Below are 7,600 nucleotides of genomic sequence, written 5' to 3'. Positions count from 1 at the left end.
TCTTTCCTTTTCTCTTTCTCCTTCTTTGGTGGTGGAAAGAAGGAGCATTTGCCTGCATGCTTACCTGAAGTCGTTTCAACCCTGCTCCCCTCCCGTCTTGCTGGAGCCTCACATCTTCTCTCAGGACCTGCCAGGAGCTGTGAAGAACGCCCTCCCTTCATACATTTGATGTTTGCGTTGGCCTCTTCTGCTCAGAGCCAACTAGGCTCTTAAGGGAAGGGAGGGAGAGCGTCTGCTTTGAATGCAGAAGGTCTCTGGTTCAATCCCTGGGATCTCTCCCAAGAGGGGGCTGAGAAACATCCCCTCTGTTTGAAACCCTGGAGGGTTGCTGCCAATCTGTGTAGGCAGTATTGAGCTAGGTGGACCCAAGGATATGGGCCAGCATTCTGTTTACTTCCATCCTTGATTTGGATACATGAGGACTAGAATCTTACACTCTCTCTTTTTTGAGGGGAAGAGCCATTGCTTAGTGGCAGAGCATCTGCTTTACATTCAGAAGGTCTCATGTAGAGGTGGGAAGAAGAAGAAGAAGAAGAAGAAGAAGAAGAAGAAGAAGAAGAAGAAGAAGAAGGAGAAGAGTAGTAGTAGTTTGGATTTCATATCCCGCTTTATCACTACCCGAAGGAGTCTCAAAGCGGCTAACATTCTCCTTTCCCTTCCTCCCCCACAACAAAGACTCTGTGAGGTGAGTGAGGCTGAGAGACTTCTGAGAAGTGTGACTAGCCCAAGGTCACCCAGCAGCGGCATGTGGAGGAGCGGGGAAGCGAACCCGGTTCCCCAGATTACGAGACTACTGCTCTTAACCACTACACCACACTGGCTCTGGAAAGCCAGAGTATCACTGTGTTGGCTGTACTGAGCTAGATTGGCCAATGGCCGCACTTGGTAGAAGGCAGCCTCCTGCTTAATTCCAATCTTCATTTGGAATCATGAGGACTAGCATCTTCTTTTTAAGGAAAAATTCCATAGCTCACAGCTAATAATAGTAATATTATTTATACCCCACCCACCTGGCTGGGCTTCCCCAGCCACTCTGGGCAGCTTCCAACAAAATATTAAAATACAGTAATGCATCAAACATTAAAAGCTTCCCTAAACAGGGTTGCCTTCAGATGTCTTCTAAAAGCCAGATCGTTGTTTATTTCTTTGACATCTGGTGGAAGTGCGTTCCACAGGGTGGGTGCCACTACCGAGAAGGCCCTCTCCCTGGTTCCCTGTAACTTGGCTTCTCGCAGCGAGGGAACTGCCAGAAGGCCCTTGGCGCTGGACTTCAGTGTCCTGGCAGAACGATGGGGGTGGAGACGCTCCTTCAGGTATACTGGACCGAGGCCATTTAGGGCTTTAATGGTCAGCACCAAGCTGATGGACCAGCTCAGTATTACACACCTTTTCATGTTCCTATAAATGTTTGGAAGCGAGTGGGGGATCTGATGGGCACATCACCTGCATTTCTTCTGAATGCCGAGCATCTTCTTTATGTGCAGAAGGTCTCAGGTACTGCTGAGAGAGACTGCAGAACTGCTGCCAGTCCCTGTCGGCAGTAATGAGCCCGATGGTCAAAGGGTCTAGCTGAGTGTTAAGGTAGCTTTCTGTGTTCATAATGGAGGCACCAAACACCTTGTTTCCACCTCTCTTACGTTTTGGGTGACCTAAAAGGAAGGACTTGTTCACAACGGCTCATAATTAACCGAGGGAATTGGCAACCCCATGCTTCAGCGATGGCCACTCAGTTAATACTGTTTTAAAAGAGGTATTGGACAGATATTTCACAGGGAATACGCCTATCAATGGTCGTAATGGCAAAATGGAGCTTCTCTGTCTAGAGGCATTCTACCAGCCTCAGGGGTGCAACAAGGGCTCTTGCCTTCTCACCCTGCTTTATGGGCTTTCTAGAGGCATCTGGTTTGCCACTTTTAAAAATGGGATTGAATCATAGAATAGTAGAGTTGGAAGGGACCCCAAGGATCATCTAGTCCAACCCCCTGCACAATTCAAGAATATACAGCTGTCCCAAGTGGGGATCAAACTTGCAACCTTGGCATTATCACAACCATGCTCTAACTCAGGCATCCCCAACCTTCGGCCCTCCAGATGTTTTGGACTATAATTCCCATCATCCCTGACCGCTGGTCCTGGTAGCTAGCGATCATGGGAGTTGTAGACCAAAACATCTGGAGGGCCGCAGGTTGGGGATGCCTGCTCTAACCAGTTGAGCTATCCAGGCTGCATTGGATGGAGCTTTGGTTTGATCCATCCAGGCTCTTTTGTTTCGTCGAGGAATCTGTGTTTCCTACCACATGTTCCCTGGAGAGCTGATTTCCATGAGATTTGGGGAAGCCTGACCACCAATAACCTCTGGCCTGCATGCCCGCAGGGTCAACATCACCCCTGTGTTAGCCTTATCTTCTGAGAAAACAGTATTGGAGACCAGAGTTTCCTTTTCCCCAGGGATGGGCAGCTTGGTTCGTCCTCCAGATTCTGTTGTACTCCAGATCCCATCAGCCTCAGAGAGCATGGCCAGTGGTCAAGGACGATGGGACTTGGAGTCCAACAACACCTGGAGAACCACAGGCTCCTCACCGCTGATTTTTACTTCCTCCAGCATGATCAGCAATGGTCCAAAAGGTTATTTGCATCAACCAGCTAGGTGTTTAGGATTCTAGTATATATAAGGAAGGTGTGGAATGAAATCATCAAACAGCACATCAGAAAAGCTTCTGGGTCCTGGAAGGGTGCAGTTAATCACTCACAAACCATATATTTGTCATGGTGGCTAATGAAACAGAAATTTTAACTCTTATAGCCAAACATCACTTCCTCTGATGCTGTTTTCAAGGTGGCTGTTATTGAGGATCATAAAATCATAGAATTGGAAAGGGGACACAAGGGTCATCTAGTCCAACCCTCTGCAATGCAGGAATCTTTTGCCCAACATGGGATTCGAACCCACAACCCTAAGATTAAGAGTCTCGTGCTCTTATACCATTTTATAGGAAAACAATCTGGTCCAGGTGATTTCCCATTTCCCATTGTTTCTATTTCATTCTCAATATCTGATACCTTCAGGGGGGCTGATAGCATATGTTTTTTATATTCTTCAATGGTTGGTAGTTTAATATCCTAAAAAAAGTTTTCCACCTCATCCTCTGGTATATTTTCTGGCCCTTCATATAATTTTGTAGAATTAAAAGAAATGGTTATTTATATCTGTTGACGAGGTTGCTGCGATGTTGTTTTTCTTTCTTATTAAAGGTATTATTTGGTTCGTTTTCTTCTGTTTTAGATGATTAGCTAGAATTTTTGTCGGTCTTTCTCCCTGTTTCCAATATGTTTGTCTTAGACATAATAAGCTGAACTCAATTTTTTGAGCTAGTACCTTATTCAGTTCTAGTGTTTGTTGTTGTATTCTTTCATATGTAACCCTGAAGCTAAGCAACAGCGGTACCACCCTTAAGTTGAATCCATGAGTCCAATATGTAAGCTCTCTGTTAATATAAGCAGCATTTCCACGGAGCTCCCAGAAGCTTCTTGCCAACGGACTCACATTAAACGAAGCTTGCTCCGCTGGATGGGGGCGTTGAGTGTCCTGCAAGCTACCTCTGTGTGTGGATTTCAGTGTAAATGGAACTTTGTACCGTGTGTCTGTGTCATGGCCCCTTCCCATCTAGCATCTTACCACACACTACTGCTGTATTGGCCCAAGGCTCCCTGCTCCTCTCTTGCCTTTCTCCTCAGTTCATGTAGATAGGCAGACAGACTCGGTAGAGTTGGAAGGGACCACAAGGGGTCATCTAGCCCAACCCCCCTGCAATGCAGGAATTCTTCCACCCAACACGGGATTTGAATTCACAACCCTGAGACTGAGAGTCTCGTGCTCTACCGACGGAGCTATCCCTCTTGTGATCAGCTCCTGCATGAAGATCCTGGGAACCTGCAGCTTAAAGGGAGTACTTTGCAAAGCTAAACCGTGGAACTTGCTCACAACAAGGTGTTGTGATGGTGGTAAACTTGGATGCCTGTGAAAGGGTTATTAGGCAAATTTGTGGAGGATAATGCTATCCGTGGCTACTAGCCACAGTGACTGTGTTGTGCTTCCCCTCTTGGAGGCAACCTGTTTGGCCACTGTAAAAACAGGATGCTGGAGGTCTTTGGCCTTTGTGTTCCTAGTGTTTTAACCAAGGTTAAGTTTGACTTCCCCAGACTCTGGCACCCATCCAGAGTTTCATAAGCCTACAGAGGTACCTTGGTTCTCAAACGCCTTGGTACTCAAACAACTTGGAACCCAAACACTGCAAACCCGGAATTAAGTGTTCTGGTTTGCGAACGCTTTTCGGAAGCCAAACGTGCTCCGTTTTGAGTGCCACGCTTCTGTTTTGAGTGTTATGCTGAGGTCTGTTTTTGCTATTTATTTTGTGTTGGTGTTTTTGCGGCCCTTTTTGTTTTGTTTTCGTGACTGTGTGGAACCCAGTTCAGCTACTGATTGATTGATTGTGTGACTGCAGTACATTGTTTATTGCTTTCATTTTGTGGATTAGTGGTCTCGTTAAATAGTATTCATGTTAAATTGCTGTTTTAGGCATTGTTTTTAAAAGTCTGGAACGGATTAATCCATTTTGCATTACTTTCTATGGGAAAGCGTGCCTTGGTTTTGGAACGCTTTGGTTTTGGAACTGACTTCTGGAACAGATTAAGTTTGAGTACCAAGGTACCACTGTAATAGTGATTATAATGGAAATGGAGCTTGCATCATTTCCCCACCTCCCTATTTATCCTCACAACCCTGTGAGGTAGGCTGAGAGGCAGTGATGCTTTTACTTTCACCGTGCCTCTCTTGGTAACCTCTCCATCCTAATCCCCCAAAATGCAGTTCTGTAAAAACTTTAAATATTGCGCTTAGAATGAATCGCACCGGTGACATTTATTTGATGTACGAACCTGCGTTGGAAACGCATTTGCGTTGTGCAGTTCCGCTTGGTTCTGTGATCATGGTAGCATCTCACATGGTTTCTGGGCCCTACTACCCCGATTTAGCTCTAGGTACACTGGAAAACAAGTTTGTGTGTTGTGCCTCCGTGTTTGTTCAAGTCTCGGTGTATGTGTGCACACTAAAATGTACCCTCCACCCCCCTGGAAGTAATTGCCACACCTCAACAAGGACAGGTCTCCAGATGGCTTGGGATTGATGGAGCTGGTGGTCAGTCTAAGGCAAGATTTCCCAAACTTGGGCCTCCAGCTGTTTTTGGACTACAATTCCCATCATCCCTGACCACTGGTCCTGCTAGCTAGGGATGATGGGAGTTGTAGTCCCAAAACAGCTGGGGACCCAAGTTTGGGAAACCTTGGTCTACGGTCAGGCTAGGTTGTGGCACGACTACAACTCCCATCATCCCTGGCTGTTGGCCACGCTGCCTAGGGCTGATGGGAGGTGGAGTCCGGAAACATCTGAAGGGCCACAGGTTCGGCACCTGTGGGTCCCCAGATGTTGTTTGACTACAACTCCCATCATCCCCGAGCTCTGGCCATGCTAGCTAGGGATGATGGGAGTTGTAGTTCAACAACATCTGGGGACCTACAGGTTGAGAAAGGCTGCCCTAAGGGATTACCTCGCCCCCTCCGTATATCTGACCACTCTGATCTGTGGAACTTACACTCACTGAAATGTCACATAATGCATATTCCACAGTATTGAAGTTTGGGCTTTTAACGGTGGGCAGGGATTGGCCCTTGGTGGTCAGCTGACGGAATGCCCAGGCAAGCTGGTGTGTCAGCCTTGGAAGCCTAGAGCTCAGAAGAAAGTTGTCTGTTGGTGGAGGAGGTCAGAATTCCTTGCTCAGCACCACTAATGCACAGCAAACAGGCAACATGCACTCCTGGTGTGCGTTGGACTTCCACCCACATTTCCCTCAGCTGCACAATCTGTTGGAAAGAAAACATTTACAGTGACCGATCTTGGAATATTTTGAAGACAGGACAATGTACACACAACTTGAATCGCTTTCCCTTTCTTTCCTTTTTTAATAAAGTCAATATAAATATGTACAAAGTCTCCAGCGTAGGAAATTCCTTTTACAAAAGGGCAAGAAAAAGCCACCTCGAGCCGCAAATGAAAGTTATAAAGTGACTTATTAATGTTCGTTCCGTGTCTGCAAGGAGTTGATCTTTCAGTGGAATTCCCTGCTGATTTGACATTCGGCAGGCACCCTCGCGATATACTGTTTCAGACCCCTGTTAAAAACTTCTTTATTCCAGCAAGCCTTCCCAGGCATATATGATTTCATTACATATACTTCTTATTCTTTAATTTTCTGTTGATTTCATCTGTGAGCCGTTGATAATTGTTTTATACCATCTTATGTACATTGCTTGGAGGCTTTTTTATTTATTAAGTGGTTTATAAATTTATCTAAATACAATATAAAATAAAATCTGCAGCGTGCCCAGACAGGCATCTTGCAAGGCAGCAGCGCATGACTGGGTGTGGAACTGAGAAGAGCTGCGAGGACAATGTTTCGCGCCTGCATTTTCGACCCAAAGAACCACTGGATATCTTTGAGCGATGGCGTGGCAATTTCCTCAGCTTTGTCCCTAGGAGAGTTGAGCATCGTGGCTTCCTTTTGACTGCAGCTTAGGTATCAACTCTTAACTTTCTTGAATTGTTTCATGGAATTCACCTCCATGTACAAAATGACACAAAACTCATGTTCAGATCACATTAGAAAATTGCAGGCAGCCCTGTTACAAGTACCCAAAAACTACAATTACCCATGACTCCTTCCACATTTACTTGAAATATTTGTATCTTGCTTTTTTATTTATTTTGCAAGTATTCAAAACAGCTTACATACAACAGGGCTGGGGAACCTTTGGCCTATGGGGCAGATGCGGCCCTCCAGTTCTCTCTGTCTGGCCCTTGGAACCTTCCCCAGGCCACACCCCTTGCCCCGTGTTTTTGCCTGGCTGGAATGAGCCCTTGAACTTTGATAAGGCCTCCTTTTCCCAATGGAGGAAAGAGAGGTGTGTGTGTAAAAAAACCCCCCCACAACCCCAGCCCACTGTACAAAGGTAAAATTTACATTCATTGCTCCTCCCACCACATTTGGCCACGCCCACCACTACCATGTGGCCCTCGGGAGCTTACCAAGAAGGAAATGCGGCCCTCAGGCATAAAAGGTTCCCCACCCTGGTGTGAAACAACAGAGGGGAAGCACTCCAAACAACAATATGAAATCAATAAAAACAAGATGAAACGGATGGATAAATAACTAGAAAGAAACCAAGCAGTCAGTTCCTTTTGCCCTCCAGAATTTGTTGGGACTCCAACTCCCATCAACCCTGGCCGGCATGGCCAATAAGCAGGGATGGCGGGAGTTATGTTTCAGCAACACCAGAGGGTCAAAACCTCCCCTTCCTTGCTCTAGGGCAAGATCCCCAAGGCCTGCTGAATAAGGAGCAGAGCGAAATGGCCGTATCACAAGTCAGAGGATTTGTCTCTCTAACCTTGTGTTGTCTGCTCTGACTGGCAGTCGTTCTCCTGGGTTTCAGAGGAGCCTATCCCATCGCCTGCTCTGAGAGACAAAAAGGAATTGAACCTGCAAACTCC

The sequence above is a fragment of the Podarcis pityusensis genome (assembly GCF_964106645.2).
Source record: "Podarcis pityusensis genome assembly, chromosome: 16".
In the NCBI taxonomy this organism is placed as follows: domain Eukaryota; kingdom Metazoa; phylum Chordata; class Lepidosauria; order Squamata; family Lacertidae; genus Podarcis; species Podarcis pityusensis.
This window is presented reverse-complemented; position numbering follows the sequence as displayed.